At 44.7% G+C, this 13,326-nt stretch overlaps 1 protein-coding gene across 6 annotated transcripts in view; it reads right to left on the bottom strand.

Annotated features, from left to right (window-relative positions):
- The window catches only part of RNF185 (ring finger protein 185), a 121,106-nt gene extending 110,661 nt beyond the window's left edge, over positions 1-10,445 (bottom strand). Inside the window, exon 1 of one of the 6 annotated variants that reach the window (XM_086942838.1) lies at positions 10,176-10,445. The gene's annotated coding sequence lies outside the window, so the exon portion shown is untranslated. The other 5 variants (XM_086942834.1, XM_086942839.1, XM_086942836.1 and 2 more) reach the window with 5 other exon arrangements.
- Positions 10,446-13,326: the final 2,881 nt, after the last annotated feature.

The raw sequence follows: 13,326 nt of genomic DNA on the forward strand, positions 1-13,326 counted from the left end.
CCTTGTAGGATGGGTAGCCTGTCTGGTTAGAGGAAAAAATGGTTCCCTCAGAGAAGCGATTAAAAGAGAACTTTTGGGGGATCTCAACGACTTCTCTTTATTGGTAAAAAACTTTAGAATGGCTGTTGGTCTACTAGAGTTGGATGCAAACATCTTGTTCTCATTAGACCCTGTTGAACTTAAGATGAAATTAAAAAACGCATCCTGGGAACTATGTTATAAACTAGATAGGATAGCCCAAACAAGGAAAAAAGATAGACAATCCTTGTTAAATACATACTTGTTTAAACAGCCCCAACAATATCTCATCTGGAACATCCCTCACAGAATCAGAAGGTTATGGTTTTTATTGAGACAAGATCTGCTTCCTTTAAATTCTCTTCACGCAAAATGGTACGGTGTGTCTCCCGTATGTAATTTCTGCCATAATGGTGTACAGAATCGTAATCATGTTTTGTTTGTATGCAAGGTATTGCGTCCTTTTCGCCTCAAATGGCTAAAACCAATTTGTCTGCAGCTAGGAATTTTAAATGTAAATACTTTTCTCCATGCACTTTATAGCCCACCTAATGAAATGTTTTGCTACAGAATTTTTAACTTTTTTAAAAGTTTTTTAGATATTTATTAATAATGCACGGGGAATTGCTGGGGACTGCTAGACTAATGATTGTATGTGCCACATCGCTTTTTCTAGACTGTATGGTGCTACTTTGTGGATTCTTTTACGTGATGTATATTGTGTGTTTTATTTTATGTGGCCCTCACTGAGAGCCAAAAACATAATAAACTTTGACTTTGACTTTGACTTTTGTTCTACTACGCTTGTTTACATAAAACATGGACATTGTGTTCTTCGTCCTTATAAGAAAAGCGGAGTTTCTGAGCCTTGGAAGGAAATATTTACGCTGCATCACTATCGTTTTGAGTATCAGTAAGTTGATGTGTAGCTACTTCTATTGGTGGGCCCAATTACCTCTCGTTTCCAAGTCTTGTAACTGGAGACCCCAACAAATCATGTAGACGTCCGTAGCCATGACTAATTGAGATGGTTCCTGAAGAAAAGGCAAGTCTATGGCTATGTTGGTCTGCAACTGCTACCAGAAGTAATTCTCATCACTGCAATATGGTTGACATGATTGTTCATAGATCCTGTGACATTGTGCATCCAATTCATTCTAGAAAGGGTACATGTGAAGCCTGCAGTTTGGTATTAGCAGTATGCCATCATGCCTAGTAGAGATTTGAGAAGGCTGACTGATCATTCTTTTTATTTTTGCTGCATGGCTTGACAGCATTTGAAGTGTAGTATGCTCTCTTCAGAAGGATATGCCTCCTTTGTGTCCATTACTGCTCCCAAAAACTGTTAAGTGGATAGGGCAAGGGAGGACATGCCTTTGTTTATAGAAAAGTCCTTACTCATAAAAAAAGACTCAGGCATGCATGTAAATGTAAATGTTGGGTATTTGTAAAGCGCACTGTTACTCTAACCGAGTGTCCTGGCGCTGCAGACCGCTGGGGAACCCGTCCTGGTTTTCCCTGTGAGATGGTCCCTTACTGGGTATCTCCAGGGTGAAACCAGGCATCCCTGGCGTCTGTGGGGGGCCGTTGTAGAGATGAGGCAAGCTTAATGCCCAGAGTTACCGAGTGTATTCCCAGGTTAGAGTAGGCACTGAGGCGAGAATTATCGAGATAGCTCTGACACTTAACTAGCCAGTCATCCAGGTAAGGACACCCCAGACGCTGTAAGAAGACAACAACCAGACTATGCACGTGGTAGCTATCCTCAGTGGCAACTTTGTCACAGTTATGGTATTGCCGTTGAGACTAATCAACAATCTTAACCTGCAGGAACTTTCACTGCTTGGAATTGATAAAGATATGAAAGCATGCATCTTAAAGGTCACCCTCCTAAAACAGTTGAACTTCCGGCAGCATGAGCCTTCGAATAAACATTTTTCAGCGGAATTTAAGTGGATGCTTGAGATCCTAAATGGGTAGGTATTTTTCCAATTTGGATTAAATAAGCATAGAATTCATTGTTTTGCTGTGATGTGAGAATGGTGAGCATTTTGAAGTGCAGTAAGAGCAGGTCTTGCTACACCATCTTCCGCTCGTTTCCGGACTTTGGGCACCGACGGACAGAGCGGGGCCTCATACTCCCGAGCGGTCGCCGGGTGAGGTGAGGTCATCACCCACACAAAGCTGGGAAGAAGACGCATATCTTCCCTCTCAGTGGACACTTAAGTATCTGAGTTTATGATATAAATGTATCTCTCTAGTAGCACATTCCTGTTACTTGTTATGCAATATACTATATGGGGTTGCAGTAGCTATTTCAATTTAAGGTCCTGAAGAAAGCCGGGCTAGATGTCCATCAGGCTGAAACATGTCGACCATACTGCACAGCGCCATAGAATAACTCTCTTTTTTGGCGTGTTTTTAATCCTTGACACTTAGACTCCTGTCCAAATGCTATTTGGAGTCTGAGTAGCCATTTTTTAATTCACTATCACCATCTAAGCACTGCACCGTTTTAAATTCATACCACTCTAGGATGTACATTTTCAGTATACTTTTGACATCTTCTCCGAACCGGCACTTTACGTTCGGATTCGGCATGGTATGATCAGCAATTTCCACGTGATGTAACACTCCACCACGACGGGGGTCTGATGGAAATTGCTTTAGTCTTCTGTTATCTACAGTTGCTGTTTTCAACAACTTGTTTAACGCATCCACCTACTTTGTCTCACAGTAGCTGTGGTAGTTACACACCAACTCTTGACCTGGTCTGCTCTTTTGTGTTTTACACCATCTTCTTTGGCAGGCCCTGCGGTGATCTGTGGATGATCTCCAATTTGTAGCTGTATCAGACCAAGTTTAGAACGTTCTGGTGCAGTGTTACGGCTTTCAATGCCATAAAATTGTTTTAGATCCGGTACTGTTCACACAAGGTGGATATTGAGTGTATGGGTTGCCATTTTCTTCGGTATTCTGTATCAAAGTTTATACCACCCCTTAGAGTAAGGTACAACCACTAAAGCTCACTATCCCTGTAGGGTGACTTATGCAAAGCACCCACCAGGTTATCCAACTGAAGTGTACCTGTGCCTGCATTCTACGACTTCAGTGTTCAATGACAGTATCCACCATGGGCACTGTCTAGGAACCAGATACTACTCTGGACCAAGCGGCCTGCCTATCTCTGTGAAAAAAAAGTTTTATCTGTCACAATAGATGTTGAAAGAGCAAGATGTTGTTTCAATGTAGGAAAAAAGAATCACAAAGTATTCCCTTCGTTTGACATGCAGTTGACAATCTCAGCTACGATGGGTTCTGAGGCGTGGGAGTGGAGATCTCAGCCTACCTACATAATAGGGTACAGGGCCGACTGTAGAGTGATAAGCCAGACCAAAGAATGTGGCTGGTAGGCTATAATCCTTACTGTTACGGTATAGATTTTTAATATAGTAGAGTATAATATTTTATTCAGGATGCCACACCTGCCTATAGGGAATCATTAAAACATGGTAATATATGAAACAGCTATTGCAGAAGTTTTTGATAAAGAAGGTAAACCAGATTCTAATCGTGCTACATTCAGTCAGATGTCACTTATTAACTGTGAAATAAAAATATTGCTATAAGTGCTTGCAAATAGATTGGTGGGGGTAATTGGAACACTTGGGCATTGGGACAAGAACATGTTCCTGCCCAATAGGGGAACGAGGCACTGCAATAGACTCCTGTAGGTGGCTTTGGCCCAACACAGAGAACCTCAAGGCCCTTCTCTCGATGGACTTGGAGGGAGCTTTTGATTCTGTGGAGTGACCCTTTCTGCACAGGTTTCTTGAAGAAATTAACTTCAGCCCATTATTTAGAGTATACATAAAACTTCTGTACCAGTCCCCATGGGCAATGGTGAGCGTGAACCATGCCTTGCCCGCGATCTTATCAATACAACGGGGTACTCAACAGGGCTGCCGCTTTTCTATCCTCTTACACGCCCAGGCCAGGGACCCATGGGCGAGGACAGGTTAATTGTGGCCAAAAAAGAAATAGTCTGCGCTTGGAGAGCACAGACTGCCGCTGACTGGACTTGAGCCATGGACTTCTGAGCTGCAGCGGAGTTGAGGGTCTATGCTGAGAGAGGTTGCAGCAGAAAATACACAAAAATATTGTGCATGTGGTGAGACGATTCTCTAGTATTCCTGTATAAGCAATAGCAAGCGACCATGGGGCGGGACCGGTATGTCGCATGATGATGGTATGGTGCAAGACTCTTGAACAATCTATTGGACGACCTTTGGGTGGTACTGCATCAGTTTAGGTTCGTAGTAAATGGAAAGGTTTGGCTTAATATTGTATACATGAAAAAGCTATAGAAAACATTTTAATAAAAATAAATTTAAAAAAGCTTCAGAAAGACTACACTAAGAGCGCTAATTGACCCAAGGGTATATTTGTGTAGCAATATATTTTCTTTACGTTTTACACTGTGTTTGGATCAAACATTTACGATTTTGCATCAATTACACCAGTTAAAACAAACAATGAAATGTACTTACTTTTCATCTCATTTTCCTTCATTCACGGGTCAAGTTGTAGACTTTAACATTTTCAGAGTGGAAACTTTTTATATGTTCCAATTCATGTTTTTTCTAAAGTCGGACACATGCTCTTGCAGGTTAATTTCGCTCCTGGCAGACTCACGTACCTTTATGAAACCTGCAATATCAATTAACTGAACAGGCGGAGCGAGAATTCCCAACTCATTCGAGCACGACAGTTCTCTACTGCTCACAGTCATGCGTTCAATTAAACACTACCAAATGTTCCCAAACCTTTATCGGTGTTATTACATTCCTGAAGTTTAATGTTCTGCTGCCCCAAGATCCCATAATTGTACAAAAGCCTCTTCCATTGTTGGACAAGGTTATTTGGCAGGCATTTGGAATTGTGTTACAGTTCCTCGTCTGCTCAGGTTGTAGTTGTCCTTTTGTCCCAGGCTTAAAAGGTCCTGTTCAGCTGAGCAGAGAAACCTTAGATGTGATAGACCCTACTATTCCCACTAAACCCCTTTTTTAAAAGCAGAGGTCTGAAAGCGCCCACCTCTCCACACAACCTCTCTCATCGGTTGCCGATGACTGGGTGCACTGGGAGGAGCTCCACAAGCCTGTAATACTCTCTGTACATCATTTTATATTCTGCTTCTGAATTCTGGGCGTTCGCTTTAATCTCTGAAGATCATTCCGCAGCATACCAATGCTGCATTTTATTCACGATGGATTTAGGCCCAGATCCTTGTACTGGGGTGAATGGAAGACATTGATCTACATTCTGTCCATCAAATTGTTTTTTGTAATTTTCTCCCTGAGTGTACTGGGGTAGCTCAGACGTGGGTCCCAGAGCCTCCACACCACTGGAGTCAAGCTAGCCGGGCTGATGAGAGGTGTTACCTCGAAACCGGTCCAGTCCTCGGATGCTTGATTCCGGTCTGGGAAAGATATGGCTGTTGTAGTTCGGACTGGACTGTTCCCATGGGGCACAGGGTCAGAGCTGATTTGCATAAAGCCATTATCTGACCCAGGGTGGTGTGGAGTGCAAAAAACGATGGATTTAGGCCCAGATCCTTGTACTGGGGTGAATGGAAGACATTGATCTACATTCTGTCCATCAAATTGTTTTTTGTAATTTTCTCCCTGAGTGTACTGGGGTAGCTCAGACGTGGGTCCCAGAGCCTCCACACCACTGGAGTCAAGCTAGCCGGGCTGATGAGAGGTGTTACCTCGAAACCGGTCCGGTCCTCGGATGCTTGATTCCGGTCTGGGAAAGATATGGCTGTTGTAGTTCGGACTGGACTGTTCCCATGGGGCACAGGGTCAGAGCTGATTTGCATAAAGCCATTATCTGACCCAGGGTGGTGTGGAGTGCAAAAAACGATGGATTTAGGCCCAGATCCTTGTACTGGGGTGAATGTAAGACATTGATCTACATTCTGTCCATCAAATTGTTTTTTGCATTTTATTCACTGGCATAAACAGTTTATCTTAGGTGGAAAAAGTCAAAGGCGGATATCTTGAAATAATCTCAGCTTCTTGTAATCACTCTGGGCAGTAATACAGTCCATCTTTGTCCCCCCCCCCCCCCCCATCCACCCCCACCCCACCATGCCACCTCAGATGGGAACAAGCCATATGCAAATCAGACATGGTCCTGCTCAAGTGGAATAAAAAAAGTAAGCTGAAACAATTTCCTGTTCAGGAACAAACTTCAGAGACCAATATGGCACTTTGTATCAGCTCGGCATCCAAGGACTGCAGCGCTACATTTGGTAATCTAATCAAGCTACTGTTACGGTAGGTACTATTTTATTGTTGGTGTGCCGCCTTTGCTCCGCCCATGGCCTATTGGTTGCGGTTACCCGCACAGACGCCATGTGTTTTGAATTATCGTGCAGAGATGTGTGCGTGATAATTCAAAACACATGTCTCGGTGTGGTGCGCGTTCACCACTCGCATGCTTGTTTATCAGTGTATGTTCCACTCAAACAGTGCCCGTCTCTTGTCTCACTGTCACCCCTCTTACCCTTTTCCCAGCACAGTATAAATATTTACAACTCATAATTCCCTGGACACCTAGGCGGGATCACCAGTACTCCAGTGTGGCTTGTGGCACCCGAAGCACAAGTCCCGGAGCCGGCGTAATAGTTAAACACATATGTTATGTTAGGTTAGGTTATAGGCACTTATAGAGCGCGCGATTACCCATGGGTGTCCTGGCGCTTAGTACTGGTCTTCGTGGGAAGCTAAAAGAGTGCAACTGTGAAAAAAGTCAAGTTTTCAGGCCCTTCCCAAACGTTAGGCGATTCGGGCGGTTTTGAGGGAGAAGGGGAGCTCGTTCCAGGCTCTTGAGGCACAATGAGTAAAACTCCTGCCTCCCCAGTTTACTTTTTTAGCCATGGAAACTTCCACTTGTTTAGCACTGGTGGATCGTAACGTTCTCCCAGGAACGTACCAGTGAAACTTTTGCCTAAGAAACTCCGGACCGATACCGTTAACAGCTTTAAAGACTATACAGAGAGCATTAAAGAGAGTTCTTTGTTTTATTGGAAGCCAAAGTAGCTTCCTAAGCTCTCCTTTAACAGAAACAAATTTAGGTGTTCCGGACAGCTGCCTGGCCGCTGCGTTTTGGACTAATTGGAGCCTGTTCATATGCTGTTTTTGTATTTTCAAATATAGGCTGTTACAATAGTCCAAACGCGATGTTATAAGGGCCGTGACAACTGTCTTGAGATCGCTCTCGGTTAGGAAGAACTTGATTTTCCATATGATTCTACGAATCATAAAGCAGGCTGAGGTCACCAGGCTACTTGATTCCCCATGGAGAGTTTATTATCCACTAATACCCCCATTTTTTTGGCCTTCTTAGTGGGTATAGGGCAAAGGCCTAAATCTTGTGGCCACCATTCCGGTGTCCACACCTGTGGATTATTCCCGAACTTTAAGACCTCGGTCTCATTAGAGTTAAGCTTTAAACAGTTGGAGGACATCCAACTGGATATTACTCTCATGGAAGCGGTCCCCAGTCTCTCACCTCCCTTAGTCAGCGACAACACAATTTGCGTGTCGTCAGCATAGGAGGGGAGCTGGAAGCCAAAGGATCTAATGACTCCCGCTATATATGTTGAAAAGCGTTGGGCTAAGAGAAGAGCCCTGTGGCACCCTGCAGGGGAGTGTGAATGGTTTAGATGAATTACCATCCAGATCCACGGTTTGGGTCCTAACAGCTAAGAAAGACTGTAGGAGTTCCATGCTAGGCCTTCCAGACTAATCGCAGACAACCGGTCCATCAATAACTTATGATGGACCGTGTCAAAGACCGCGTACAAGTCTAATAAAATCAGAACAGCACTACCTCCTCCATCTACGGCCTCTCTGATTTCCTCAGTAGATTTCAACAGAGCCAACTCAGTGCTATGGTCCGCCCTGAACCCATATTGTGAAGGGTCCAGGAAGTTGTTACGATGAAGAAACGCACCGAGTTGGATGTTCATCACCTTCTCCAGGACCTTAGCAGGATGAGGGAGCAGCGAGATTGGCTTATAGTTGTTAGGATCTTTCGGATTTCGGACTTGCCTCTCAGGTTACTGATAGCACTGCCCTGTATCAGGGCAGGGGCAGGAATGTTTCTTAGTTCATGTTTAAACACACACTTTTAATAAATATATTACTAAAGCATGATGTGGTAGCGCACTGTCATTTACAGACAGTACATTTCCAAGAAATGGCCAAAAACCTTCCCACTACCTTGAATCTTTACTGATAAAACTATATAAATGTATTAACAGTAATCTTCGAAATTTGTGTTCCAGAAAACATATTATTTGCACATAAACGAGTAAAGTGTTCTGATTTGTTTTTTATCCTATTAAAATACTTTTATCATCATACAGAAGTACAAAAAATGGCCTTTCACAACTACTGAAATATATGTTGAAATGTTTGTACAGCTGAATTATTAGCTACTTGATTGTGTTTTACAAAAAACTGATACCCTACAACCTTTCATGACACAATTTATACAGCAGGTTAGATAGTTCACTATACAAAATCCTGGAACTCTGCAGTCAGAGATAGAAAAGTAATTGTAAACTGACTTCTGACCGCTGAACACAGAGCAAATGTGACCAGATAAAAAACAAGATCTAAAGGCATCTTTATTACTCCTTCACTTTCTGACAACAGAATACCTGTTCTTTGTCAACTCACCAGAAGGGGCAAGTAGGTCCTAAGTATAGCTAGACCTGATAAAATTTGACTCACCATAGCGAGTGGGCGATTCGAATTTTCGAGGCCTGAATGGTGAGCAAGTGACATAGAGGCTTATACTATGACCACTTACATTGGTTTTTTTAATATATATTTTGAAATACAGCTAGGAATTAATGTTAGATATTCAAAGTGTGTTGCTAGTATGTAGCGAAACCTGTTTGGGGTGCAGTGATTCAACTTGAGTTGAGATGCAACATAACCATAGTCCCCCGCAGCAGGATCCCCCTGGGAAAGGACATAAACTCTGAGGGAGGCTGCCACTAGTGCTAGCATTTGTAACATGCACTAATACCCAAAAACCACTTCTCAGACTGGGGCACACCACTGATGACAAACTCAGTGCCCTACGTGGCAGGGCTGGAACATGTGTGGTGCTCATTCAAAAGGTAGCTCAAAAGTGCTAAAAAAAATTATAATGAGTTGGGAGCAGAGGCGGGTTAAGTAGCCCAGCTGGCAGGGGAGGAGGGAAGCAAAAAAGTGGGGAATGTGGAAAACAAAAAGGTTGGAATCACACGAGCGAAAGAACAACGAGTGAGGGTAGGAGGAGAGAAACACTTGGACACGAGAGAGCAAAGTGAGGCGAGACCAGCACATAAGGATGACAACTGGTAAACCCCTGTACCATGGGATGGTAAATAAAAAGGGGGAAAAAAAGTAGCTCCTTTTAAGCAAGTAGAGGACGCAAAGAAGCCAGTCAAACAACGAGATGGTAAAAAGGTATGCTTCATGGGAAGAACACCCACAAGATAGACAGGCTAAAACAAGAGGAGCCATACAATAGAAAGAAAGCAAATAAGAGTGACAGTAAAGTAAAGTTCGAGGCACATTGTTATTAAAGAAATGCAAATAAAATGCCCTACCGTCATATGTACTTCAGTTGTAACAATAAATTCACCAACAAATTCGACTGGCTCCATACGGAACATCTGAAGCTGCAATGTTCCCACTTACCATAGTAAGTGTAGAGTCTATACGCCCACCAGTAAGTCACGAGGACACGGTTAACAAACAACCAAAGTCATTATCTAGCAACCTAGAGCATTCTGGAAGCCTGGAGATGCATTCTTGGTTCACTTAAACTACGCCAATTGAAGTAACATACTTGAAATACCAAAAAGTAAAGTCCGATTCTGGAGCCATCTGGCAGCCTTGCAGGAGAGTAGATCTCACACTATCCTGCTTAACCGTCTAAAAAGAAGCATACTGGGACTTGTTGGTCCAACCGAAAAATGCGAACTGTGTAAACAGTCACCTTAACAGACCGCTATTGTCACACCCCTGACCACCCCATGTTTGCGTGGGCAGCACCTCTGACAGGTGACAGCCGCGCGTCACACTCACCAAACTCGTATCGGCTCCCAGAGGCAGCGCGGGGCAGAAATAAAGGTGGAGTAGGAGTTCCCAAGGAGGGAGCCGCGGAGGTCGGCCTGAGACAACCGCATGAGGGGCTCCCGGGCACAGCAACACCAAGAGGGGGTGGGAACTGAACAGGGAACCGAAGCTTCCAGGAGGGAAGGGCAGAGGCGGGCAGCAGGAGGTGACGACCCTCCACGAAGGTACAGGCCGGGTGGCTGTAAGCGGAAGACAGCGTCATTGAAGCTGTTATGGGGCAAGGTCCAGTGAAGACAGAACCCGCCTATCAGAAAATTCTGCTCTTCTCAGCCAATGTAAAGTCAGCAGCTCTCTGTTTACGCTATAGATCCCGCCCACTGACGGAAGTAGGAAGTGCAAAAACTAAACATTCTGCCAAGCGCACGTGTTATTTGCGGGTCTCGCTAGCCAATAAGAAAAAACAAGCATTGGAAATGCAATAGGTCTCGCAGTAGTAAAGTTTGAGCTATAGGTGTTATTTATTTTTTTGTTTTTTATTTATGTGTTGTTTTTTCTAAATATCTAAATTAATAGCTTTCTTCTTTACAAAGCCAATAGTTATAATTTTTGTAAATGTGACACCTCTAGCATTTGTAAAGCAACATGTTTTGTATTAACGGGACTTATATGTGACTTATATGTATTGATATAAAAAAAATCAATGGCTTAAAAAAACAATTAATAATTAATACGTAAATAAAATGGATTTTATTTTATATTGCCAATAGCTTAAAGTTTATTAAATATATTTAGTGAAGATTCTGTGGTTGCGCTGAGTGAGGGTGAGTGAGGGTGAGGGTGAGTGAGGGTGAGGGTGAGTGAGGGGTTGAGGGTGAGTGAGGGTGAGGGGTTGAGGGTGAGTGAGGGTGGGTGAGGGGTTGAGGGTGAGTGAGGGTGAGTGAGGGTGAGTGAGGGTGAGTGAGTGAGGGTGAGGGGTTGAGGGTGTGAGGGTGGGTGAGGGTGAGTGAGGGTGAGGGTGAGTGAGGGTGAGGGGTTGAGGGTGAGTGAGGGTGAGGGTGAGTGAGGGTGAGGGGTTGAGGGTGAGTGAGGGTGAGGGGTTGAGGGTGAGTGAGGGTGAGGGGTTGAGGGTGAGTGAGGGTGAGGGGTTGAGGGTGAGTGAGGGTGAGGGTGAGTGAGGATGAGGTGTTGAGGGTGGGTGAGGGTGAGTGAGGGTGAGTGAGGGTGAGGGTGAGGGTGGGTGAGTGTGAGTGAGGGTGAGTGAGGGTGAGGGGTTGAGGGTGAGTGATGGTGAGGGGTTGAGGGTGAGTGAGGGTGAGGGGTTGAGGGTGGGTGAGGGTGAGTGAGGGTGAGGGGTTGAGGGTGAGTGACGGTGAGGGGTTGAGGGTGAGTGAGGGTGAGGGGTTGAGGGTGTCCAGGAAGCACATATGTTCGATAAATACTCCATGGTCACCCCAAAAGCATTTTAGGCCAATAGAATGGGTGTCTGATGGTCGCAAATCATAAAGTGATTGAGAAATCTACCTCATTTACCTAGTACCTCCTCTGCCTGGCCTCTACATGACAACACACCCTAAGCAGATTGTAGCGCCTAAAAGCATCCTTGGAGAAGAGCATTAGTCATGCATTTGTAATATTTTGGCCACATTTCAAGAGCTATCGGCAGCCTCATCTTCAAGCCCTCATAAACCAATGAACACTCACTAAAGCGTATAACTCTCGGTTGCAACATTGGGGGGCTGTACCCTAAGGACACCCCAAAGTGAAGCAACCACGGCTTCCCTTTAGCCAAAAAGTGTTGCCTCAGTGCGGTCACGTGACCCACCCACTTCTTAAGAAGTCAGAGCAGCCTCGTCGCCGCCAGTTCCCCTTCCTGGTTGCTGCAAGCCTCAGGTAAGCGAGGTGCAGGCTCGCCCACAGCTTGGGATGCTGCCCGTCCTCGCCATGTTTATTTCTGTATCTAGTGTCGACTTTTATAGTTAGCAGGTTTCAAAGCGCTGCAAAGGCTCTCAATTTCAAATTAAGAGACTGTGAACTAAGAGAGTGTGAACTTAGTCTATAGTGACTGTTTATGTGTGCAAGGAAGTCGAGTTATTTTCTTATCATAAACAATCGAACTTTTAACCTGTTGTATTAGTGGGGGAGGGATGGAGAGCGGTTGGACAGGAGAGGGGAAAGAGTTATAGACGCGAAGACAGAGGAAGTGAGAAGGTGAGTATCTAAAGGAGTGCATTGGGTGAAAGGAGTGAGATGACAAACAATGAGTGAAGATAGAAGAGAGAAAGAGAAAAGGCACAAAGGGAGGAAGAAAGAAAAGAGCAAAGGAGGGTGAGGGGCGTGGAAGAAAGAGAGGTGGGTTTGGGGACGAGAAAGAGCGCTGCGGTGCTTCTACCCTGACACATCTGCGCTGGAAGCACCACATAGTTACTCCCACGGACCCGGAGTCACATCTGTGGACACCAGAGAGTTGAACGCCCACCTCAGCAAACATACACACTGTTAACTCTTTGCAAAGCCCGCAGTCTCCAGCCAGCCGCAGCTCCTTACACAAAATGCCTCTAGCTTGGAGTTGGAATGGTCAGTCTTGTAAACTCCCTGGTGGCATCTTAAGGAATTTTGGACCCTGGGCAAGACATACTTTTGAGATCCCTGCGCGGTGCAACTTGTACTTTTATTATCCTTTTTGTGCGAATTCAAGCCTGTATGGTTCCAAATAAAGTTTCCGAAACTGTGGTCGCTGAAAAAACAGCTGAAATATGCCTTGAGTGAGGCGCCAAGATATCCTTAAGAAATGTAAAAGGAGCCTGGGTCAGAGGTACGCAGAGGAAAGCAGAGAGGTTTAGATGCAGAAATAGAGGCGACATTGAGAGTAAGTTCACTTTTCCCAGGGCGGGTAGGGCGGATGAGCTTGCATGGTGGGGGGACGGGGCAGTTGCCCAACTTGCCCAAGCTTTAAACTGTATCTGTCATCTTATCCACGATATAGTGCCGAGAAGGGAAACGTGTCCTACAATAAAATGTCGGTGGCAGGTTCTGAAAGCAAATTCAGCATTCTAGAGGGGGATGGTTTTTTTGGGAGAGAGAGAGAAAGAGAGAGAGAGAGAGAGAGAGAGAGAGATGGTGGCAGGGGATTCTTCAGAAGGGGACTGGTTTCAGGTTGCCG

This window comes from Lissotriton vulgaris, chromosome 11 (assembly GCF_964263255.1).
Source record: "Lissotriton vulgaris chromosome 11, aLisVul1.2, whole genome shotgun sequence".
Taxonomy (NCBI): domain Eukaryota; kingdom Metazoa; phylum Chordata; class Amphibia; order Caudata; family Salamandridae; genus Lissotriton; species Lissotriton vulgaris.